This window comes from Dermacentor andersoni, chromosome 7 (assembly GCF_023375885.2).
Source record: "Dermacentor andersoni chromosome 7, qqDerAnde1_hic_scaffold, whole genome shotgun sequence".
Classification (NCBI taxonomy): Eukaryota; Metazoa; Arthropoda; class Arachnida; order Ixodida; family Ixodidae; genus Dermacentor; species Dermacentor andersoni.
Window position 1 is genome coordinate 24,332,508 of NC_092820.1, and position 26,729 is coordinate 24,359,236.

The following is a 26,729-nucleotide window of genomic DNA, read 5'->3' on the forward strand; positions in this document are numbered from 1 at the left end:
GAGTTGCACCGCCCTTGCTGACTTTCTAAGTAAACCTTTTGCAGGCTACGCTATCAAATGGAGGGGACTCAGGTGCAAGCGTACGAGTGGCCATTCCACGCAGAGGAAGGAATATTGCGCGCTGCGGTTCATCGCCACCGGCCTGCAGCTCCCAGAGGTCGGTCGGACGTGAAGCATTCGTCGGAATGACCTAGATCTCTGCTGCCGACACTGTCCACAAAGTTGCTCTCGCAGTTACTGTGTTGGCCGGTTGAAGGGCTGGGTCAGCTTTCCCGTGACCTCAGCTTCAAAGCCAATGCCAAGGAGATATTTGCATGGTGACATCGAATTCTCAGTGCTATCGCCAGCGTGAATAGCTCGCATATCGCCGTTCAGCAGTCAGAAGGGTTCAACCTAGGCTCGTTCAGCACTTCCTTCGTTCGGCTGATAAAACTATACAGTCAGGACGGGAAGATATTGTGGAGATCTCTTATTTGGCTGCCCTTTCTTTTCTCTGGTTCGGGAGTGCCGCACTTTGTTACTAAATTTTACGGCACAGAGCGCATCGTCAGAACCACACTCTTCGATTTGACTTCGCGCAGGCAATGCAGGGCCCGTGTATCGTAATGTTCGATTTCAAGTCCCATTGCTTTTATCACGCGTCGCGCCGTGGGGCTTATCGCAGGGACAGCGGCAGCGCGGCGGCGAGCGAGTCATGTCCGAGCCGATGACGAAGGGCCAAAAAAAATGGAAAATTGATATAGTCGGCTAGTAAAGGTGTCCCTAAGAACCAGTTCACGGTTTTGTCGCACTCGCTACTTGAGAAGTGCCGGCAGTGCGTTCCTGTTGCGTGCATCGTGCGAGCTCCTGGTAGCAGACGACATAGCGCTGCGCTCTGCCAACTCATTTACGCTTGCGATACCGCCTGTCGGCTGAGAATAAAAAAGAATGACATTAATAAATTACTTCTGCATTGCGTAAACGCCCGGCACCACACGTTTATACTTCAGAACTTGGCGTATAATATTTAATTTATATTTTACATTTATTTAGCAAGCAGAAACATTCTGCAATTCCTCGATTACCTCGTCATATAATGATGTACACTTCAGAGGTGGCACCCTCTCATCTATTGGTCGCGTCCTCCCCTTCTTCCACCGCCGGCTTGGGAGTGGCACATCTAGTGACGTAAGCGGCGAAGCGAACGGTTCGTATTCCGAACCGTTATAAGATTCGGCCCCTGGTCGCTTTGTCTTTATAAAAGTAGCGAATAGTCTATCACGTTCCTTTATGCGTTTTAGAAGGGCGGTGTCAACCCACGGTTTCCTGCATTTCTTGCTTCTTGTAGCTTCTCTTAGAGGGAAAGCTTTGTGATAAAGGTCTTTGATTACGCCAAGAAAGCGAGTGAATGCCTTGACAGGATCCGTCAATGCGTATATTTCGGACCATTCCACTTTGCTGACTGACGCTTAAAAATCAGCAATCGTGTTTTTGGTTATCAATCTGTACTGTGAGCGTGTGTCATTTGTGCGCTGTCGGTACACTTTCGTCTCACGTGTAGAAAACAGGAAAATAGGCATGTTCTCGCTTACATCAGAGATGAGGACACCCGACACTAATCCAATTAATCGCGTTGTAAAACACAAGTCAAGTAGGCTTTCAGAATTGTTCGTCACCCTGGTTGGAACATTAATAACATTTTCGTAGCCAAACGAAAAAAAAAACATCCAGAAACGCTTGTTTGGATCGGTCCATTGAAAGCAGGTTAATATTAAAATCACCCGTTACAATGAGGGGAGTGCCAAGCTGTGTACAAAAATCCAGCATACGTTCAATGAAAGCTAATAACATGGATACAACACCGGATTGAGGCCTGTAAATAACCAGAAATATAGTATTCGCACGCTTGATCACGAGGGATTCATAGTGCTCGTGTATTACAGAAAACCCAGAAATTACATCAAAGCATAGATCGTGTTTTACATGAATAGCGACACCACCCCCTTTCTTATGTTTTCGGGACAGCGAAGAACACTTATAGCCTGAGAAGTGTACAGCGTCGTATTCGTCGCGGAACCAAGTCTCAGAGAACGCTAAAATATCGAATTCATGCTGTATTTCATGTAGAAGCATGCAGACAGATTCGTGTTTGCTTTTTAAACTTCGTGCGTTCAAATGAAACAAAGACATCTGATTTCTATTACGTAACTCTCTGCTCTGTCTGAAGGAAAGCTTGTCGTAGTACTTGCTTTCCTGAAAAGGGATTGCCATATTGAAGAATGCGCATAAAAAGCCATACTTCTAGATTATCTTATTCTGTCAAGGTCATCCATTGTGATAACCCTAATGACTCGATCACGAGGACCACGACGCACGAAGAATTTTCCATTCTTGTGCCAGGCGAACTTGTACTCTTTTTCAGCCGCCCGCGTCTTCATATGCCAGAAAAGCTTTTTGTTCTGTGCTGTGAGATTTTCATCAGGTAAATTTTTTATTTTGATTTTCTCAGTTGCGTTTTTTTCCCGAGCCAAGCATCTCTGGTCGCGCGAGATGTGAAGCGAACCAGGATAGGTGGGACTTTTTCTGATTTTTCTGTACCGATTGTTTCATTTTCATCGTCAATTGAGTCAGCCCTGACTTTCAACGGAATGCGGTGGACGGCTTCAATGTCCTGTTTCGAAAGTTTTGGAAGCTCGAGATCATCCGCTAAGCAGTTCAACTTTTCTAGCAAGTTTTCATTGACATGATGCGGCAGACCATGCACTTCCAAATTCAGGCGTCTGCCGTACTGATCGATGTCATTGAAGTCTTTCCTAAGTTTGTTGATTTCTTGTTCTTTTACCGTGATCTCAAGTTTTGCCACACGCTTTCGAAGGCCTGCAATGTCTGAACTTTGCTGCTTCATCTCAAGGATGACATCATATTTTGTAGCCATTTCCTGTATTGCCTGTTCAACGCTTGTCACCGTTTCTTTTATTTCTTCCAGAGCGTCTATCTTGACTTTCATTTCAAGCAGCACAGCAAGCTTGCGGTTTATTTCTGATATTTCGTCTTTTAGGTTCAATTCTGGTCCTTCGTCGGCATTTGCTGTGCTCGGACTGCTTCTGGTCCTGCCTGTTTTGCATGTAACGCACTTCCAAGATTTCAAGGTGGTTTCGGATTTTTTTCGGTACGTGCTTAATGTTACTCCCGAGCAAGTGCCCGCATGATAACTAAAATCCCATTCACAGCATGATAAGTATGGCCAGAGGACTCTGGTATGGCTCATCGTCGTGAAGCGGTTTGTGGCAAACAAGACAGTCCGACATGATTTAGTCGTCACGTCGAAAAACAGGATCACTCGGCAGCAGTGGTAGCACTAGACCGTGCGAGTACAAGTTGAAAAACAACCAACCTGTGCAGAAAGATGATGCCTGCGCAGAATCAGAGCGGCAAGACCGAGTGAAGCCACTGCTGCCGCGCGTGTGCCTGTCTTACCTGGCAGCTCGTGAAAAGGCACCATGGAAACTCAACTCAACCATCGCGCCGCGCATCACAGTCGGAGCAGAAGATACGGCAGCACACTACCCGTGTAATCACGGGCTACCTTCTTGGCTACCCTTGCGTGTGACGTCACCAAGCCCGGCTATAAAGACGGCGGCCGATCGTCACCTGGTCAGAGGGAACGGTGGCAATCGCGCAAGCATGTCAACTAGCTTCGCTTGGTTGATGGTGCAGGCTCTGCTGTTTCTTCATCGCGTGGAGGGCCTGTCTTACCTGGCAGCTCGTGAAAAGGCACCATGGAAATTCAACTCGACCATCGCGCCGCTCATCACAATCGGAGCAGAAGATGCGGCAGCACACTACCCGTGTAATCACGGGCTACCTTCTTGGCTACCCTTGCGTGTGACGTCACCAAGCCCGGCTATAAAGACGGCGGCCGATCGTCACCTGGTCACAGGGAACGGGGGCATTCGCGCAAGCATGTCAGCTAACTTCGCTTGGTTGATGGTGCAGGCTCTGCTGTTTCTTCATCGCGTGGAGGTCCTGTCTTACCTGGCAGCTCGTGAAAAGGCACCGTGGAAATTGAACTCGGCCATAGCGCCGCGCATCACAATCCGAGCAGAAGATACGGCAGCACACTACCCGTGTAATCACGGGCTATCTTCTTGGCTACCCTTGCTTGTAACGTCACCAAACCCGGCTATAAAGACGGCGGCCGATCGTCACCTGGTCACAGGGAACGGTGGCATTCGCGCAAGCATGTCAGCTAACTTCGCCCGGTTGATGGTGCGAGCTCTGCTGTTTATTCGTCCCGTGGAGGTCCTGTCTTACCTGGCAGCTCGTGAAAAGGCACCGTGGAAATTGAACTCGGCCATCGCGCCGCGCATCACAATCCGAGCAGAAGATACGGCAGCACACTACCCGTGTAATCACGGGCTATGTTCTTGGCTACCCTTGCTTGTAACGTCACCAAACCCGGCTATAAAGACGGCGGCCGATCGTCACCTGGTCACAGGGAACGGTGGCATTCGCGCAAGCATGTCAGCTAACTTCGCCCGGTTGATGGTGCGAGCTCTGCTGTTTATTCGTCCCGTGGAGGTCCTGTCTTACCTGGCAGCTCGTGAAAAGGCACCGTGGAAATTGAACTCGGCCATCGCGCCGCGCATCACAATCCGAGCAGAAGATACGGCAGCACACTACCCGTGTAATCACGGGCTATCTTCTTGGCTACCCTTGCTTGTAACGTCACCAAACCCGGCTATAAAGACGGCGGCCGATCGTCACCTGGTCACAGGGAACGGTGGCATTCGCGCAAGCATGTCAGCTAACTTCGCCCGGTTGATGGTGCGAGCTCTGCTGTTTATTCGTCCCGTGGAGGTCCTGTCTTACCTGGCAGCTCGTGAAAAGGCACCGTGGAAATTGAACTCGGCCATCGCGCCGCGCATCACAATCCGAGCAGAAGATACGGCAGCACACTACCCGTGTAATCACGGGCTATCTTCTTGGCTACCCTTGCTTGTAACGTCACCAAACCCGGCTATAAAGACGGCGGCCGATCGTCACCTGGTCACAGGGAACGGTGGCATTCGCGCAAGCATGTCAGCTAACTTCGCCCGGTTGATGGTGCGAGCTCTGCTGTTTATTCGTCCCGTGGAGGTCCTGTCTTACCTGGCAGCTCGTGAAAAGGCACCGTGGAAATTGAACTCGGCCATCGCGCCGCGCATCACAATCCGAGCAGAAGATACGGCAGCACACTACCCGTGTAATCACGGGCTATCTTCTTGGCTACCCTTGCTTGTAACGTCACCAAACCCGGCTATAAAGACGGCGGCCGATCGTCACCTGGTCACAGGGAACGGTGGCATTCGCGCAAGCATGTCAGCTAACTTCGCTTGGTTGATGGTGCAGGCTCTGCTGTTTCTTCATCGCGTGGAGGTCCTGTCTTACCTGGCAGCTCGTGAAAAGGCACCGTGGAAATTGAACTCGGCCATAGCGCCGCGCATCACAATCCGAGCAGAAGATACGGCAGCACACTACCCGTGTAATCACGGGCTATCTTCTTGGCTACCCTTGCTTGTAACGTCACCAAACCCGGCTATAAAGACGGCGGCCGATCGTCACCTGGTCACAGGGAACGGTGGCATTCGCGCAAGCATGTCAGCTAACTTCGCCCGGTTGATGGTGCGAGCTCTGCTGTTTATTCGTCCCGTGGAGGTCCTGTCTTACCTGGCAGCTCGTGAAAAGGCACCGTGGAAATTGAACTCGGCCATCGCGCCGCGCATCACAATCCGAGCAGAAGATACGGCAGCACACTACCCGTGTAATCACGGGCTATCTTCTTGGCTACCCTTGCTTGTAACGTCACCAAACCCGGCTATAAAGACGGCGGCCGATCGTCACCTGGTCACAGGGAACGGTGGCATTCGCGCAAGCATGTCAGCTAACTTCGCCCGGTTGATGGTGCGAGCTCTGCTGTTTATTCGTCCCGTGGAGGGCCTGTCTTACCTGGCAGCTCGTGAAAAGGCACCGTGGAAATTCAACTCGACCATCGCGCCGCGTATCGCGATCGGAGCAGGAGATAAGGCAGTGCACAACTCTGTGCTGACGGAGGAGCAGCGAAAGCTTGGGCACTACAAATTTTTTATTTGTAACTACTACAGTTACAGCCAAACTTACTTCACGTCTTTTGCGTCTAGGAAAAGATCTTTTCACAGAACAATTAAAGGCTCAGGTTTACGGGCTCGTAAAAAATCACTTATTCGTCTATGCACTATAACAGAGAGTTTTAGAATAGGGGCCTGAAACGTTTTCGGGCCCCAAAGAAATAGCGTTGAAGCCAGTTCGCATGCGCGAGACGCAAACTGCGTTTGGGTTTTGCGCTGGGAACGCTATTTCACGGATGTTTTGGGAGCCCAAATAGCGGCCCCAAAAGCTTTGCGTCAACAAGCATGGCGGCACCCATCGAAGCGACCGCTCAAAGCTAGCACCAAACTGGGTTTGATCCGTGGTAACGCGTGAAGTTCGCAATCTAGGAGAAGTGACTGCGGTTATCACTTTCTCTCAACTAGCGTGTGTTATGAAGATTGATTCATTAGACGCCGCTGATTCCGAATTCGATTGTGGATTTTGTGGCTCGTAGGCCTAACACGGCTAAGCTTGGCTGGTGAAGGCACGTAAAGTTGGTTTTGTTGCTCAAAACTAGGTGCAACTAATTGTTTGCTGCTCACGGAATAACCTCTGAATTGTAATTAAACGCGAATGCACGCAAGTCAAGATTACTATTCCTATTATAAAATGGTATGTTTTATTCAATAATTTCTAATAGTTTTTCTTTGACGCCGTAGTGGCACTGTCAGCGCAAGACGCTATCCGCAAATGTAAAGCCCTATTCTAAACCTCTTCACTCCTGCGTGCCCCAACGCTAACACCCACAAAGCTCTTTGGGGCCCTAAAGTATTCCGGCCCCTATTCTAAATCTAATAGTTGCAAAAATAGTCAATTATCGTACATACCGCTTTTGGGTGCGAAGTTCCTGGATGTTGCGCAGGTACTGTCGCCGCCGCAAGATGATGTCATTTATCTCGAGGACAACAGAGCTTCTCTTCCGTTTGCGAAAACTTAATGTCATTGAATAGCCTCTGCATTGTACGTACACAAATTTTAAGCCTGTCTATGTCCCAATCACTGGTCACATCTCGAGCGGGTTTTGCGGCGGTCGGAATTTCATTTCGCTGGAAATACTGGTGCACTTTCTTCGTGGAGCTGCGAGGGAGAAACTGTCGTGAATTTGCAGCCTCGTTCTCCCGATTCTGGCATTGATGTGTGCAGCTGGGAGACACGGCCGTTTGCACTTCGGTGACTTCAAGGTGCCACACTGTACGTTGCGCTTAATCCAACACACACTGCGTTCGCTAACCCCAGTCAGCTCGCTCACCTTCCGACATGCGTCTGTGATTGCCCGGTGTGGGTCCCGTTTGCATACTTGGGCGTAAAAGCTGTACACGACTTTCTTGGCCTGGCGCAGACAGCTTTTCCTTCGACAAATCTTGCACAGATGCACGGTGGCTGGGTCACGGAACGCTGTAGACGCGCGTCGGCAGCCGACGTTGACATGCTGCATCCGGGGGGTGCCATATTCGTTTAAAGGTGATGGACGCCAGAAAAATGCGAAAGATGGAATGGCGTGAAACGAAATTCCTTCGACGCGGCAACGTTTTTCTTGATTATCAAAATTATTATCTTGGATTAAAAAAATGGCTGTGGCTTAGCCACGGAGCAAGAAATATTTAGGAGTGGAAACTCCGCTGCTTGCGGCGACCAGAAAAGGTCACAAGCCCGCGGATATATTTTCATGCTGGCGGCACCTGGCGGCATGGGAAGAAATTACCGCCGTTTCGGTTGCCAGGGCAACCGGTCGAGCGTGTTGCTCCCGTCGGCCGCGCGCGCCTGACTTCTGCTGAGGGCACTCTCGCGCGCTTCCTTACCGCTTGTAGCCCGAAGAGCAACTGCTGCTACGCTTCAGACATTTGAGCACAGTAAACAAACGCGTTTTCCATGACAGCTATAAGATGACACGTAGCTTCTGGTTGTAGCCAGGGCTATCTTGCTCCGTGGCGGGCGGTTTTCGGCTTTTTGCGCTTGCGAAACTGATGGCTATCTCGTTCCTAATCGCTCAAAGGGCGACCGCTTGTTTCTCGCTCTAGTGCTCACAGGGGTGCGCGTAGGAAGGATGCCGCCGTGCATGTGTTTCCGTTCCTTTTCTTTTTTTTAAGACTCGCGAAAACTAGTTGCCCTAGCTGCTTGGGGATAAGAGGAAGATTAGCGGAAGTTTGCCACACGTGTTGCTTTTTTTGATGGGCACACAACAAAACAGTTTTCTTGAGTGCGCGCACCTACGCAGTTCGATTACGGCGTGCCCGCTGAAGCAAACACCCGTGTCGTCTGCTTGTCGTCTGCTTTGAGCGGGCGCCGCCGGAGTGAGCGCCGGAGCTGCCGGAGCCGCCTGCCGGGCGCTGCTTTTTTTTTTTTTTTTCCCGCTGCGGCTTCTACGACGCGCCGCATGGTGCCGCCACTGCATAGGGTAGCGTCGGCGCATGCAACAATTGTGACTTTATCTGGTCGCCCGCGCTCGCTCGCGCTGACGGGAGTTTCACCTCCTATATGTCTTACTCCGTGCCCTGCGGTAATCGGTACGGTGCTGTTTCGTCCCTCGGCACCCGGCGGAGCCTTCCAGGGAGCACCGCGCCTCGCGCTCGCTGCGGCCCTCTCTTAGCGGCCCGGGGTAGCAGCGGTTCGCGTCAACCACAGGTGCAACATCGTGGCCGCTGATACCACCACCCACGAGTGCCTAGAGGGGCTGCTCAAGCTTACCGAGCTGCACGCGATCCCCGTGACTGCTCGACTACCGGCTGAGCGGGGCAAGAGCACCGGTTTTCTACACGGGGTGAGCGGGCTGCCTGCAAACACGGACCTGCTGGGAGCAATCGAATCCAGCGTTCCTGTGCTGTCGGCGACGCTGGACGGGAGCACCGCCACCCTCCGTTTCGCGGGACCGGTCCCCCCTGAGCATGTACGCTTGCTCAAACTCGGCTTCAAGGTGCGGCCAGCCAGGCCCCGTCCGGTACAGTGTCGGCAGTGCGGCCGCTTCGGACACGTCCTAGAGTCCTGCCGATGGCCGTGTGACTGCATCTCATGCGGCAAAAACCACGCGGCGAGCGTCTCCTGCCAGACCATCCGATGCAGGAACTGCGGGGGCTCCCACAGAGCAGACACTCCCGCTTGCCCCAAATGGCAGGAAGAACGGAGGGTGGCCACGATCATGGCTTCCTCCACCTCGGCACTGTCAAGGCGCGCCGTCGGGGCAGCAGTTCGCGAGGAGCAGCGGTCCCCCTCACCCCTGGCGCGGTCATACGCCAGCGCACTGAAGGGCCCCAGCCCTGCACCGAGGCGCCCAGTACCAGCGCCGCGTGCTTCCCAACGCCAGCACACACAGGAAGCCGCCGCCCCACCTGCCCAGACCACTGTGGATCAGCTGGTAGCAAATCTGCTACTCACCATGCAAGCAGTCAGTACTATGCTACCAGCTGACCACCCGCTCCGGACCATCTGCCTGCAGGCAGTGGCTAGCCAACAGCCACCCAACCAGCATGGCTAGTCGCAACACCAAACGTCGGCCGCGCATCCTGCAGTGGAACGTGCGTTCGCTGCGGCGTCGTCACGCGGAATGAGCCGCGCACCTACTCCTGCACGAGTACGACGTACTCGCGTTGCAGGAAACATACACGCGCGACGGGGACTGCAGCCTACCGGGTTTCGTGGGCTACCACAGCGCGACCACCTGCGAGCTACGGACTTGCGCGAATGTGCCGTGTTGTGACCCGCTCCACCCGCCCGGTCGCTCCCGCGCGGCTGTTAACATCCGTGCGAGCCTTGCTCAAGCTGTCGTTCGCGTGGCCGACATCGTCCCTGCCTCCGTGGAGTGCGTGGCTGTGACTGTGCGCGTTGGGGGGGCCGACACTTGTGTCGCCAGCGTGTATGTGCAGCCCGTACGACGGTGGGATACAGCCTTTATCTCGAGCCTCACCGCGCGCATCGGTGGCGACTGTGTTGTGTGTGGGGATTTTAACTCTCACCACACGGTATGGGGCAGCGCCCACAGCGATCCGAGTGGCAGGGACCTGCTGAGCTGCATCAATTCAACGGGCCTGCTCATCCTAAACACCGGCAGTCCCACGTTTGTTCGTCGGAGGGTACACAGGAGTGCAATAGACCTGTCGCTCGTGAGCGAGCGCTGCCACTACGAGTGGGTCCGCAGCACTGACACGCAGGGCTCGGATCATTACCCGATCTCCCTCGACCCGCTCGGCTTCAACCGCACAAGAACGTGTACGTATCGCGTCACGGACTGGTCCAAGTTCCGATCACTCTGCGCCACACCCCCTCCGGCGAACACAGATTTCGTCACGCATATTTCGAGGTGCGTGAACGCCGCCACCAAATCGTGCGTGGTGCCTGCTGGAACGCCGGTCCCCGATATGAAGCTCCTCAACTTGCGCGCTGTCCGTCGTCGCGCCGAACGCCGTGCCATCAGAAGCGACAAGGTGGAACATTGGTCGATATATAACCGCCTTGACGCTGTATGCCGCCGTCACGCAAGGCAGCGCCGCAACCAGAGCTGGCAGAGCCTTTGTGTGTCGTTGGAGGACAGTCGCGACAAGTCGCGCCCTTGGCGCATCCTCGCTGCCCTCCTTCACCCGAAGATCCCCCGCCACCCTGCACTCTCCATCGCAGTAGCTCAGGGCTTGAGCAGCGAGCAACTGGCAGAACTATTCGCGGATTCCTTCGCCCCGCCGTTACCCGCTGCGCGCCCCGTGAGTGCAGCCTGCGCGCTCCCGCCGTACAACAAGGCTCAACTCCTCGCTCCTCTGCGCTATTTTCCAACGCGCGCAATTTTGGAGCATGTCGAGGTGCTGTGTTCGGCGGACTTTACACTCAGTGAGTTGCGGAGGGTGTTGAACACGCGTAAACGACGTTCCGCGCCTGGCGCCGACGGACTGACACATCAGGTCCCGAGGAACGTCGATGCAGCGCAGCTCCCTTCACTGCTCGAGGCATTCAACGGTGTCTGGCGCAGCGGCATCATCCCTGCTGACTGGAAGGAAGCGATCGTCGTGCCCATACTCAAGCGCGGCAAAGCGGCCACGAACACCAGCTCGTATCGTCCAGTGTCGCTTACCTCGGTAGCCGGCAAAACACTGGAGGCCATGGCTTTGCACCGCCTTGAGTGGATTGCTTCCGCCCTCGACGCTTTCGCCCCCGAACAGAGTGGATTCCGGCGACTGCGCTCAACAGCGGACTCGCTCGCGGACGTCGTGGCTACGCTCGAGGACGCGGCAAGTCGCCGTGAGGCTGGATATCTCGTGCTGCTTGACGTGCAAGGCGCATTCGATGGTCTGCCCCATACGACCATCACTCAAGCACTGCGTGAGCTACATGTCACCGGCCGCCTCTTCGACTACGTGACGGCCTTCCTCAGTGACCGCACGCTCAGAGTCCGAGTTGGCAACGCGCTGAGCTCCACCCGAAGCGTGACTTCCGGCGTTCCACAGGGTAGCGTTATCAGCCCGTTTCTTTTCAACTTGGCACTGGCAAAGCTCCCTGATTACATACCGAAGATCACAGCCCACGAAGTCCGTGTGGCGATTTACGCCGGGCCGTGTCTGCTGTGCCCGGGGCACAGCAGACGAAAGGTGCCCGAAATGTCTACGTTCACCCATGACGTCACGTCCGCTATAACCCATGATGTCACATCCGCTCATTTCCATGGCGGCCGTCTTACGGAGCCGGCTGCGCTGCGAAACGGTCCGTATTCCGTGCCCACTTAGAGCGTGAGTAATTCATCTTTCCACGCTATATGCGTGTAATAAAGGATTGGGGCTGTGAGCAGTTTGATGCGTTACCATTAGGTACCTTGTGCGCATATTTTGCCTCCTGGCCGCGTCAAATTACAGCCGGCATGTGGAATGGGCCGTGGCATCTTATATGGAGCTGCTCATGTGAGTGGTATTGCCTCCGTCAGGATCGTCAGTGCGTGCACAGAACCATTCAGTAGTCTGGTTCAGGGGAGGATGCGCGAAAGAACGAGGGCGTAAGAAAACGCGGGTATGACGAGCTGTTCCGTCAGATCGCGTTACATCGCGCTTTTTTTCTAAGACCATCTCGCTCGAGCGAGAGGATCTTAGAACAGCATTACTACTGCTTTTTTACAGCTTTGCTGCGGCTCATTTAATCATCACATGCATTCTTTTAATAATACAAATGACATCGCTGCGCGGAAGAGCGTCTCTTGAAGTTTCCAAACAAGAGCCAATGCCGCCGTGCCTGCTGCATGCACGCTTGCCTTTCCTAACGCAGTTAAGACGCGGCACTAGCTCTGCTACTGCGTGATACAGGGTCACTGTGATAAGAAAATTAAAAAGAACAAACGAAATTAAGGCAGAAAATGTCAAACGTTGCCAAACGTGATAAACGGACCTGCCTCGCTGGATGAGTTGAAGAAATCGGCGTCCTGAGGTCAGCTTCGCCGCAGTAGACTATTGTTACGCGGTGAAGCATATCAGAACTGAAGAGTGACCGCTTTCACGGACATAAATAATATGTGTTCCTTAATGATGTACGCGTGCACCAGCCGTCTCCTGTTACATTACGCGCGCCGAGGCGCCTAAGTGTACTGGCCGGCCTTCAGCGCTATTTCGGACGTGGCTGTGATGCTTTGAAACGTTGGTTTGTCGACCTCGTAATTAAGCCAATTAATGTTTACACGGCCATTTTTTTTTTCTGAGCTGTTGATTTCTTCCATAATAGCTACGTAATTTCGTAGTTTCCTGTTCAACTGCTTTGGTCATATGCGAGTCAAGGTGTTCTCTTTAGCCGAGCGCAGTTTTCGAAAGCGAAACGACGCTTTTGCATCAGCATATAGTGCCGTCGCCCATTTACAACACAGTCAATCAATGTAATTTTGTATGTCACTGGGAAACCGCCGGGCGCAGGGAACTCACACGCATGCGGGGAACTGCATAACTAGCCACGCGATTACCGTGCCTCTTGGGAAGCTGCTTTGCATCAAAGGCCAGGTACCTTTGCTATGATTCACCGCAACATATTTTGTATGTCTAACCGCATAACATATTTGTATTGCGGTGAAGCTAACCTTACGGAACCGAATTTCGCAACGCTTTTTAGACTCCTGCATCTCTGCCAGCCACTACCAAACGCTTGTCGGTACGTCTCTTGGCAAAGGTCCAGGTAAATCTCCCCTGTTGGGAGTTGGGGGGACTCACGTATATGAAAACTGCCAAGGAAAGCAGTTGCCCTGATGAAGGCACGCTCCCCTGTCGAAATATTTGCACCAGCCTGTTCGACCACCGTTATCACCGCAACATATTTCTGTGTTGCGGTGAAGCATGCCGATATTGGGAAAGATTTACGGGAATCTGGAATGTATGGTTTCTGTCAGCGACTAACCTAATGTTCTACTCTCATCAAAGCAGATTTTCGTGGCAGGATGCATGATGTCTTGAGAACTTTTGTTGGCTAAAGCCATACATGCCAGGTTAGCTCTTGTCACAATAATACGCTTTACCGCAATACACAAGAGGCCCCGCTGCAGGGCACGCCCGCCGTAGTTAGCCAAAACTTTATGTGATGGTGCACTGCAAAATACCTCCTGTATTGCGGTTAATCGTAATAAAGCGCATTTGTCAGTTTAGAATGTAAAGACCCTTGCCCTTCGCTTTTGTAATATGACTCAGTTTAATGAGAACATGTATTCACTGCTAAAAACATCCACATTGAAATGGAGATATGAACACTGATGGCAGCCTGTGTGATGTTTTATCCCTTTACTTTTTTGTGTACCTGTCACGCTGCCATTATTAAATTTTCCTGTACTTTGTTAGGTGCTGACGTACATAACATTACATCACAAAGAGCCACTGTGTAATTAGTGTTCAAGGACCAGCGTGATGGCTTTACTCAAGAAAGGTTTTGGTTATGTTGTTGTGAAGGTTTTTTTTAGAGGTAGCTTTCTGAGAAGAAATCAGATGTCAGGAAATAGATCTCAATGGCACAGTAATCTTGGCTGCCTTTTGCTCAAACGTGCCCTAGACATAACTGAGTGATTTGCACTTGCAACTGGACAGCAGCCGTAGCTTGGGAGACCAGTGATATGGCATATTTTATCAAACTAGGTGACACATAGCATTACCAGTCCGAATAGAGACCTGTTTAAATGTTTGTCACCTTTAACACCTAGATTTTCGACCATGAATTCAGAAAAATCTGTAGCACATTTAGAACCTAGATTTTAAATGCTGTATAAGTTGGCTTCTTGTTCACTGCAGCTGTGCTCGGCTTCTGTCCAAACGGGAGAGCACTTCTGCACAGCTTATTAGGGAATATTCTTATTTACATACCTTCTTTTTATTTATCTCGCCTACAATCACAATCAAATGTTTATGGCACATGAATGTGCTGTGCATGAATCTAACTTACAATGCCATGTTCAACAGCACAGTGCATGTAGCTTGTGTTGGTTCATTCAAGCTAAGCATTGCTACAGCCTTTAACTGTAGGTATCATGGTATGAGAGCAGAGAAATGGATATGCAAAGACAGTTGGGCACATTGAGACAACATCTTTGTTGTGTGTGAAAAGGTGACAGATACGCAATATGGGGAGAACGCATGCACTTTCATATTTTCTCGCGCACAAAAAAAGCCGGAGGAATAAGGTTTCTTCACTGTGCCATAGAAACTATATGTTTGCTCTCAAAGGTAATTCTGATTCATTGAATATGTTCCTGTGCTGTGTCTATTTTCTGGAGTGTGCTTTAGTTTTTGCACGTTAATGTTTCAAACTCGTTTTTATTTTCACAGACTGAACATCCCACGTCTTGGTTTGACTTCCTGGTACTGGATTTCTTGCACTTAGCATGGAGTGATGAAGCAGAGCAGTGTACTTTTATTAAATGTGCAGATTTTAGCAGTATAACAGCAGTTCACTAAAAAACATGTGTGCTGAAAATAAAGTGTTCTTACCCACATTCCTCGTTGTCTATTTATTTATTTATTAATACTGTCAACCCTCATAGAGGGTCATAACACAGAGGACAATACAATTACATAAATCAAATATGGACAATGTCGATGTACGTAAAGTTACTTAACACTTGTCAATTCACAGTTAATAAGATGTTCACTTGAATGCTGTTCAGCACACTTCTGACATTTATCAAAATACGTACAATGAATATCAAGTCGCACATATCACTTGGCACTTCAAAACAATCGAAAACTCCCATAAATATGCCTCAGCAGCATTTTCAAAGTCGGTGACATCTTTTAGGCTAACAATAGCGTTTGGCAATTGGTTTCACATTTCTATCGCATCCAGGAAAAATGAGTATCGATATGTATCACTGTTGGTATGGTCCGGCTTTATGACGTAGTCGTGGTTAGTTCGCGGGTATCTTTTGCCTGGAGCATGTAGATATTTGAGCTTATCAATCTTAAGTTGATCCTGCATTATTTGATAGAGCACCTTCAGCCTATATTTTTTCCTACGTACCTCAAGAAGATCGAAGTTGCAACGCTGTAACATAAGCGTGACCGATTCCTTCCTTTGGTATGTCGAACAAATGAAACGCGCCGCCAGACTCTGTATTCTTTCCAACTTCCTCTTAAGCGTCACTTGATGGGGACTCCAAACAACGCTGAATATTCTAGTATCATCCTAATGAAGGCGGTGTATGCAATAAGTTTTACATTACGCGATGCACGTTCCAGTTTTTTTTTCTAAGAAAATATAACTTTTGATAGGCAGTCATGCAGACGTTATCTATATGTTGGTTCCATGTCAATTTTGCTCATATTCCTGCATTCTCTTCAGCAAAACCACTTATATGGGGAACTGATCATGATACGTGCTCATGAGCATTTTAAAGAACAGCCTTGAACCCTACTCATGCACTGGTAAAATGTATAGATGCAGTGAAATTGAAACAGAAGGCAAAATAGCAAACATGATGCAGTATTTGTCAGACAATTATGTCAGCAATTTTTGCATAAAACGATTTACTTAGAGCATACTAGCACTACAAAGCACCCATCTTTCTTGTTAGGCATACATTACTACAAGGTCTTTAAAGGTGGCCACAAGAGAGATGCTGGCTTTAATGAGGAACTATAGAGGTTAAAGGCAGCCATGAAAATGTATTAAGAAATTATGCAATGCATAGCATTTACTCAGTTCAGAGAGCTTCCAAAGTTGTCATAAGGCATTGATAGCTGTGAATGAGGGAACAGTTGTAGCCCTATTTGGAGCATGAGAAATGAACATTAAGATCGAAACATAAGTAACAACTCGTAATGCAATTAAAAAATCTTTCTATACTTTTAAAAAGACAGTGAAATGAAATTAGTGACACAATTTTCTTGTCTTTTTACTTTATTGAGGTTCAATATACTTATTTTAGTAACACAAAAAAGCAGAGTGGTGAAGCACATAAGAAAAATGCTAGTCTGTTTTTATATTCTGCTTTCTCTAAATTCAAAGTTCAGTAAAGTTAACTTAGAAAGCTATGGTGAAGCCATTGCTTCAGCCTGTATGGTGCATAACAGCAGCAATCGCCAGCCTAACTGCTTGGGTTTACAGTGCCTTATTTGTATTGTACACCTTTTAAGTGCTGAGCTACTGGAAGATTGATTAAGGTGACCAACATGCTGAACCAGTAGTTTACGGAGTAAAATACATGGACAAGGGTGGAAAGATAGGACAGAGAACAGGGGATGTATTCTGTGTCCATCTAGTGGAAATGTCCATTTCATCCGCTCCTGAAGTTCTGATTGGCTGGGCTGGCGTATGTATGAGAAGGAGACATGCTCCCCCAGCTAATTTGCACTTCAGCAGAAGAGGATATGGACATGTCCACTAGATGAATACTTACAAAGCTATTTAATAAAGTACTTCTGTAACCAACATGCCTGCTATGCCATCCTTGCTTTCAATGTCTGTCTTAATAAAAGTGTGAAAGAACCAGGTTTGGTGCATGAAAAGTTTTCCTGAGGGTGTGTGCCTTGAAGCCCGTAGTGGTAATCACAGGAAACGGGGGTGGATCCACAGTAGCACCAAAGGGCAAGCCTTCATCGAAACAAATATGGAGGGAAGTGACTGCATGCTCAAACTTGTCAGCTCACAAGTTTGCCAAGACCAAGTGATATCAGAAGTTGATGAAGCCTACATGGTTAATGTATAACCGTTTAGGCCAAAATTATTTATATACTTTCTATGAGGACTACATATTTACTGGAAATCTCAAAATAATTATGTTAGTGCAGAATACCTTCCACTAGTTGTGACGTCTTTGTAAGAATGAAAATGTTTGAGTTGTACTTGTGTGGTGCATGAAGTTAACTTTAAAAAAAAAAAACTCAGCAATGGAAACAAAATGCAAAGAGTAGTATTCCAAATAAATTGCCACCTCTTTAGGGCTAGATGAATTCAAATAATAATAATAAGCAAATGAAGATCGGGCAAACAAGATAGATGTTTCGGCTCCCACTTGAAAGCCTTGTTCACAAAGATTGTGAACAAAGCTCCAGTTGAACCAGTTCTTATTTTTCATTTTTATGGTTGGCATCTAATTTTAAACTACTTACCGTGCCTCTTTTGACCAAACCAGACAGGCTGCCGTCAAACTCTTCACTACTTCAATTCAAATAATTGGAGGTTGGCAAATACATTTTTCTAATAGGAATAGTAGGTAACGAATAGTCAAACACTGATGCATACAGTTACAGCAGGCATATTTATCTTGGAATTAAGCACCATGCTTATATTGTCTAGTAAAAAAAGGACAGCTATCAAGGAAGATTAGGATTATTTTAAGCAAAAGTAATTATACCTCATATACTTGAAGCAGATGTAGTGCTTCTGAAGAATCACGTCCAAACTGCACACACTAAAACATTAAGCTGGGATATTCAAAAAGACAAGTACATGTTTTGCTCGCCAAGTGACTTTTAGTGTGCTCAATTATGTAAAGTGTGCTATTTTATGATTAATGTAATTTGCTAATGTAAAGAAAGAACAAGCCAGGATCTCTTGCTTTATATATATGCGCTGAATCAAGAAGGTAATTAAGGAAGAAGAACACCAGAAATAAACAAGAATATTTGTGTGCTTTCTGGCATAAAATAATTCTCATGTAAGCCACATAACATGCTTTCCAAAGCATCCCCTACCTTACAGCTGCATCACATGAAGGCACTTTCTAAGAACACACATGCTTCATGATCATTCACTGTGTTAGTGACTCCCACTGAAGTAGACTGAGAACATATCTGGGCATTGCATTCAATAGCTGATGTAAAGTGAAAAGACTGCTGCTTGTAGGTATGAATGAACCAAGTGAATAAGAAATATAGGTTCTCACACTTCTAGTAGTAAGTGTGGCAGCACTTAAGAAAAACATATTGCAACTAAAAATTGCAACACATGATGAAATAACTGAAATAGCTAGGGAGAGTTTAATAGACCAATAAACAGGAAACTGCAAATTCCCAACATTTCTGAATGCTTTTCTTCACATGTACTCACCTCATAAGTATGACTTCCCTTAATGCTCGAACCTCTGCCTTAATTTCATAATTCCCCATTCTCACTGCTTCGCTCATGCTGATTGACATCTAGCACAAAGGTTGGTGAAAGTAGCTGAGCATGTACATGTGTTGTGAGGCAAGCTGCCCACATCTGGTAGCCGCATGCCAATTTCTCAGAGTAGATGAAAGGGAAGCCTTGAGGGTAAACCATAGAGAAGACGGATACCTTGGTTCAATGATAAGTGAAAACACCAACATGTAAAATTTGGACAGCCCACAGAATCAGCAGAATTGACATAGTTTGGAAAAACTGAAAAGATGCATTATGATATTTATGTTACACAGGTTCCAGTCAAGTTGAAGATTTTCACTGTCTAATAAACTTATAAGACAATACATGACCAGCAATACTGTATGGAACCTAAACAAGTTTAATAAAGTCACCTAGAAGTCAGGATGGAGAAGTGACTGAATTGAGGATGCTAAAATGGATGAGGTGGAGGCAGATTGTGAAGACAGGTTTTAAAAAATTAACATTCAACACACACTTAAGTGTGCAAAGATTGGACTCAAAGTTCAAGAAGAAATTGACTAAGATAATTTATTGGTATACGTACATGAGAACGCAGCAACAATACAGCAGAGATAACTGTCATGCAAGAGGAAAGGACGTCAGTGTAAAAATTAACATTTGATCAGAAGAATGGTTATGCATGGGCTCAGGCTCATGTACAATTCTGTATGGTACGCATGATGTCAGAGCTGCATAGCATAAGGAAATGTGGCCTTACATGCCTCGATTATGAAATCATGTGGGCCAAGAGTGGAACAAGGATAGCATCAAGAGGGGGCCTCCTCCAAAAGGAGAACCGTAGGGAAATGGGGTGAGAGAGGTTTCCTACGTAACAGATACAGAGTCATATGAGTCATAGTCATAGAAACCATGACCCAAGGAGCTGCACAACAAGGTATATAAATTCAAATCTCTATACAGTTAAACCTCAGTATAACGAAATTCTCGATATAACGAAGAATTTAACTTTTCATAACCTCTTCTCCATAGAACACCATGCATTTAGAGCCTCAATATAAAGAAGTGTGTTTGTGTGCAATTTCAATATAACGAAATTTCGCTTCTGCCGCAGAGGAGTGCCAATTGAGACAATCAATGGTAACTTCCGCGGACGCAGATAGTCAAATGACTGAATTACAAGCGGCTCCTTGCAAACGCACCTCTCAAACTGCGTGCAGCGCGACAAGAACAACGGCTTGGAGCCGCATCATGTTCCGTATAAATTAAGTCCAAGTGCGATCAGATCCTATCGCGCCCCGCGCACTTGTGCTTTAGGTGCGAGTGAAAGTGTGCGAGGGTGAGACAAGAAAGATGGTGGCTTCATAAGTGCGGCCTTCCCACGCGAGCAATGGCAAAGTTGGGAAGGAAAGCGAGCTCGCGGTAACGCGATCAAGCGCGCGCGAGGGGGCGGAGTAGGGGGGGGGGGGGAGGTGACGCGGCTGAGCGCGGCTGTAAGCGCGGCTGAGCGCATATGCAGCCGCTCACCCTGCTCTAGAGGTAATCTGCTGCGTGTCGAAAAGAGCGGGCATGCCAAGACGGCGTGGCATCATGTAAGCTGTTTTCCCGCACGTTTAGTATTGAAGGTTGCGCAATCTCGAGTTTTGATGACCCGTTGGAACGAGAAGCAGACGAAGCATTCGCTCCCGGCTGCCGGCGCTTTTCATGATAGCGTCGTCGCAGTGCGACCGGGCGACGCTTTGGGGGCGGAGTGCACGCGAAAGCATGGCGTCACTCAATTCGTACCGCTGATGTAAAGATATCAACGTGGCATGAAACCGTATCATTCATCGCTGACTCCTATATTCGTCAAAATAAAATGTTTTCTCATTCAAACTTGCTTTTTTTTATTGCCCAATAATTCGGAAAATTGCATGGCCCCTTTCCGTGCAACAAAAACGATCGGCGACTGTACTCATTTGCATAACAGATCGAATTTCAATACAAGGAAATTTCTATATAACGAACCGAATTGCCGATTTTACCTACTTTGTTATATCAAGGTTTAAGTGTATAAAGAAATTTCCTGTTCTCTACACGGGGGTGGCAATGTGGGCTTGTTCGTTGATCATCATGGAACGGCATGTAGTGTAGCGCAGCAAAAACAAGAACACAAGAAGAAATGAAACACAGACACAATCGCCTAATTATGTCTGTGTTTTCCTTTTTCTTGTGTCCTTGTTTTCGTTGCATTACACTACATGACATTCAATACTTTCACTGTCACATTCATGAGCACTGAAAACCTAGAATCAACTAATATCTTGCCTGATTTGCCATAATTAAAAAGAAAAATGTGGGTATAGTAGGTCTGATTGAGTTCTAGGGATTTTAGTATCACTGACATATAGCTTTTAAGAATGTTTAATCATTTCTTCCGTTAAGGCAGAGTACATGCTCAACTGCTACAATAAGTGTGAACGTAGGCAAAAATGACATTTTTGGCTCTTGCATCAATTTTATGGCATGTTGCGTGATCTAATCAAGTGGTTTCAATTTGACGAAGTTCTCGATTTAACAAAATAAAACCTCACATCCCAATAAAATTAATAACTAGACTTACTGTACTTTATAACCAAAGTACTGTATAACTCTAAGCAGCTACATCCGCCATGAGTGGCAAGCAGAATTGAAATTGCTTTAGTCGAAACACGCCGAGCGCTGCTGCTAAAGTATGCGCCACGTGCATTGGGCGACTGCGGGAACCGCGGTACCACACACAGTTATTCAAAGCAGCACATAAAAGTGCCGTGGACTCAAATTGGTTAGTAAATGCATTCGGAACCAGTCTTTCGATTACTCAATTAATATATCAGCCACACACTCGCATAGCATGGCCACGTGGCAAACGCGGCCATGCGGACGCTTCACTATGCGCGGATCGGCTGGTTGCAATATTGGGGCACTCTATGGGTGCATGTTTAAAGCACAGCGTTTTTTGCCTATCGCATCATCGTTGCGGGTGCTCCATGGCTGAGTGTATTGCATGGTACAGAATTGGCCCCAGTACGAAAAGTACACGGGTAGGGCGGTCCGTGCAGATGAACCGTGAACGCGAGCTCAACATAACCACGTCGTCATTATTCTGTAGCGATTATTTATGCGAAAGCGTCAAATGGCCCATTGAGCAAAAAAGCCGGCGTCTGTCGTCTCAGCGAAACAGCGCCTCAAATCCCATTGGCTGCGACCACGTCACAAGCGCGCCTCGACGAAACAGAGCGGGTGAAAGGGTACACTTGCTGTCGCTATAGTGCACCAGGTGTTGCGTGAGGGGAGAGGGCATCGCCGCAATGCCATGTCATCCTTGCTCTCGCAAGCCGCCGCCCGGTCCGTATCTCCCCCCTCCACTGGGCTTAGCTGCTGCGCGTGCCTGCCGGCCTTGGTGGCCACTGCTGTTTCCTGGTCTCTGGTCACGCAGCACGTCGGTGGCATGCGGTGTTGGCACCGCAGGCTGCTGCTGCTTGCTAGCTCGGGCCCAATGTAGCTCTAGGGTGCATCACTTGCAGCGTAAAACTCGAAGGACTGCTCAGTGGCGTTCAATTGGGCATTAATGCTTTCGCAATCACAACTCAGATAAGACATGCTTAGCTGTCCTCATATGTTTTTCTTTAGTTGCCAAGTGGACGCATCATTGTTCACCATTCACAGTCTTCAATCTGTCATCATCATTGCATTGTCATTTCAAATTAGTTGTAATATCACGCCGTCGGATGCTGCCGCCTTCACGCTGTGTAGTAGATACGCAGTCATTGCCATGCATGCACTCATCATCCCAAAGTCGTTATGCCTCAATCGTGATGACTCTAGAATTGTCATCCCATTGTCGATCATGCCATCGTTGTCACCGCATCAGCATCATACTGTTGTCGGCATTCGACAGATGCATTACACAGATTAGCATTACCTTTTCAGCTTCTAGAACAGAATGCACGTGGTGATCTGCCGCAGTAATATTATGAGAGACACTTGGGCGGAACAATTGCTGGCCTCAATCACCAAGCCTACCTAACGTCATTTATTTCAATCTCTATAATAATCCTAAATTGTGTCACAAAACTTCTACAACAAATGTCAACATGGTTGCCATAAGACCTTGTCTCTCATGAAAAACATAGCTATATTGTCATGTTCACTAACTTGATCTCCTCCATTGAACTTAGTTCTTGCGTTGAATGGATGCTTCTAGCGTTTTAAATTCTGCTACTTTGTGCCACTGCCTCCTTCTCCTGAATAAGCTAACTTATTGATCCACATGCAATTACTAAAATTCACTGAATGCTTTCTCCATGACTAAACACAATTTGTATGTTAACAACTCCAATTCACAAATCTGTCTTGTCACTTCTGGCATGCCACAATGCTGAGTGTTTAGGCCCTTGATTTTTCACATTTTAGATCTCGCAAAGACCTTAACGTAGAAAACTAAACTTTCTGTTGATGACTGTGTGTTTTGTCGTGAAACAACCAAACTCTGGCAGGTCCGTTTCTGTTCAAACAGACTAAACAAATGGCCCACTGAGTAAAAAAGCCAGCGTCTGTCGTCTCAGCTAAATGGAACCTCAAATCCCATTGGTTGTGACCACATTGCGAGCGTGCCTCTACGGAGCAGAGCGGGTGAAAGGGTACATCTGCCATCACTCTAGCGCGCCAGGTGTTGCGTGAGGGGAGAGGGCGCCGCCGCAATGCCACGTCATCCTTGCTCTCGCAAGCCGGCGCCCATTCCATATCCCCCCCCCCACTGGGCTTAGCTGCTGCACGTGCCCAGTGGGGCAATGTCTCCACTAATGTCTCTTCGGAGTGCCACCACTAGTTTAAAACCTAGTATCAGTACCCTAGCAAAAAAAAACTGATAGAAATTTCTACAAGTCTCTTAGGAATATGTATAGGTTGTACGGGTCCTTCTAAGAGTGATATATATTCCTACCTGACCCATAGAACTCTTTACCAGACTGGCAGGCAGCAGATAGATCTCACTGTGCTGCCTACAAGACAAAATAGCATGATGTATCAGTCTATTAAACCCAGATAGAGATCATCATATGACATACAGGAATCTGATTGAGGCACTGATAAAGCATGTTAGAAATAGCACACATGCCGGTGCCCACACGCCTGAAGAGACGTTTTTAAAATGAACTGTATATACAACCCTGAATGCATTGCCTGCCACGTGAACAGATTAACAAACACAGTTGGGATATTAGAGTATCAAATAAAATTGAAGTCTGTAAACTGTGCAATTATCATAACTATTTACACCTTGTATGCAGATATATTATCCTAAACATGTTTCAACATACATTAAAGCACACGTTTTCAAAGCACAGCAGCATTACTTAGCCTGTGAAACTAGATTGGGGAAGTTGCATGAGAAAAGTATCAGTCCATCTTTGTAGCAGGTGTGCTTCAGTTATTTTAATACAAAATTACATTTACAAATTTTGCAAGACGGATGTGCAACATTTAATGCATATCCAAAACATGATTACTGTCATGATCATCATCATCATCATTATATTTATGTCCACTGCAGGATGAAAGCCTCTCCCTTCGATCTATAATTACCTTTGTCCTGCGCCAACCGATTCCAACTAGCACCCGCAAATTTCCTAATTTTGGCGCACCACCTAGACTTCTGCCATCCTCTACTGCACTTCCCTTCTCTTGGTACCCATTCTGTCACCCTAATGGTCCAACTGTTACCTAATCTGCGTATTACATGACCTGCCCAGCGCCATTTTTTTCTCTTAATGTCTATTAGAATATCATCTATACCTGTTTGCTCTCTTGTCCAAATTGCTCTCTTTCTGTCTCCTAAAGTTATACTTAGGATTCTTCGTTCCATCACTCTTTGCATGGTCCTTAACTTGTTCTCAAGCTTCTTTGTCAGTCTCCAAATCTCTGCACCATATGTCAGCACCCGTAAAATGCACTGATTGTATACTTTCCTTTTGAATGATAATGGTAAGCTCCCAGTCAGGAGCTCACAATGTCTGCCGTATGCGATCCAGCCCATTTTTATTCTTCTGTGAATTTCCTTCTCATGGTCAGGGTTTCCTGTGATTAGTTGACCTGGGTAGACGTACACCTTCACAGACTCTAGAGGCTGACTAGCGATCTTGAACTCTTGTTCCTTTGCCGGGTTATTTATCATTATCTTTGTCTTTTGCATATTAATCTTCAGCCCCACTCTTACACTCTCCCTGTTAAGGTCCTCAATCATTTGTTGTAACTCGTCCGCAGTGTTGCTGAATAGAACAATGTCATCGGCAAATCGAATGTTGCTGAGGTGTTCGCCGTCGATCCCTACTCCTAAACCTTCCCAGTTTAATAGCTTGAATACTTCTTCCAAGCACGCAGTGAATAGCATTGCAGAAATTGTGTCTACTTGTCTGGCTCCTTTCTTCATAGGTATCTTCCTACTGTTGTAATAAAGTTTATTTACAAAAGCAAAACAAAGCACTTTCAAGACTGTGGATACTAACTGTAGCTCTAACATGTCAGGCTGAGTTTGTGAATGCCATAAATTACACACTACCAACGTGATTTCATTAAAGCTACTTTCTGGGCTAGTTGGTGCATACTTGATTTGAAAATTATAACAACGCTAATGCATCCATACACAAAGGAACAAGGACAAGACACAAGCAACATGACTACAAACATGAGTAGGGTTTATTTTACACTCCATTATCTAAAGAATAAGCAAGCAACTTTAGCCACATTTAAACAAACACATAAGAGGAACAACACAGACTGAAGTACCATTTTCATCATGCCCATTTGTGCTCACAGATGCTGTATAGAACACCAGGTCTAATTGGCACATGCTTTTATAATATTACAACTTCATATGAAGCTATTTTCTCTAGACTATGCACTTTTGCATTCATCCCAAAAGTGTTGTGATATGTGACAGAACACAAGTGAGCTTGAGCAAAAAGAACAAACTGGCATGGCACACTGACAGGAAGCAAGGAAACAGGACAAGCATCGCTATTGGTACAAGATCTACAGCAATATATCAGAACATGACAATACAGCAATATTATTTAAGCAAAAGTGAGTACAGATCTGAGAACTTATTCAAGTAAGAACATGGATTTACCATTTTTAAAACCACACATTCATGAACAAAAACAGCTAAACATCAGTGAACATATTGCAAAATCAGAAGACACAATTCTTCACTGGGTGCTAGTTCAACCACCGCACGTTGAAATGTGTAAAAGTAGCTTATCCTGTGTAGCCTTCAGCACGCGACAGCAAAGAAGACTATCAGAACAGGCTTCATATATAGTGTTTGGAGTCTTTGATTCAAACCGTAATACACTGTTAAAATAAAATTTCAGAGTTTGCTTGTTTCATTCAGAAAAAAGATAGTGTCTTAGTCATGCCGCCACAGTTAACGGATAAACTTGCACCAGCTACATTGAGTCAAAGGAGAAAAGTGAGGAAGACAGATGCATGGTGTGAAAATGATGCTGTTGTATCAAGTAGCATAACTGCTCACTTAACATTCAGCTGCTTTCCATGGCTCTGCATACAGAGTGAGAAGCTTTACCTCTTCACCATCTGCTAGTGAAGCACTGTTTGTTCACTGTGATCACCCACTCAAGGCAGTCACGTGGTTAAGTAGGGCCCTTCGCTACATGTAAGGACACCGACCTGAAACTGTGCATAAGTCCTGTAAAATATTGTCATGTTTTGGCTACTGCAACTGTTCATCAGCAGCTGCATCACTACTGCCAACATGCAGACCATGCAATTCCCCAAGCACTTAATCAACAAGAGTACAATAATGAAGAGTGGCAAATTGGGCTAGCTGGTTCATTAGGAAAACAAGAAGCTATAGCAACAAAAAATAAACACTCTAGAATTTTGGTGGCTCTTGCTTGTTTAATATATTCAAACACCAAAAAGCTGATTCTTACAGAACGCCATAAAGCGTGGTGCACTGTTACCAACTGTTGTTTTATAAAGCTATAACCTGTTATTACCAGACATTTATGTACCATGGCTGAAGACATACTGCTCAT

The 26,729-nt window shown here is 47.2% G+C and overlaps 1 long non-coding RNA gene across 1 annotated transcript; it reads left to right on the forward strand.

The window, feature by feature from the left end:
* The first annotated feature begins 11,682 nt into the window (after positions 1-11,682).
* Positions 11,683-15,064, forward strand: LOC129386046 (uncharacterized). Its single transcript, XR_008613532.2, has 2 exons — positions 11,683-11,849; positions 14,898-15,064. It is a non-coding gene; the product is annotated as an uncharacterized lncRNA (long non-coding RNA).
* The last annotated feature ends 11,665 nt before the right edge of the window (positions 15,065-26,729 follow it).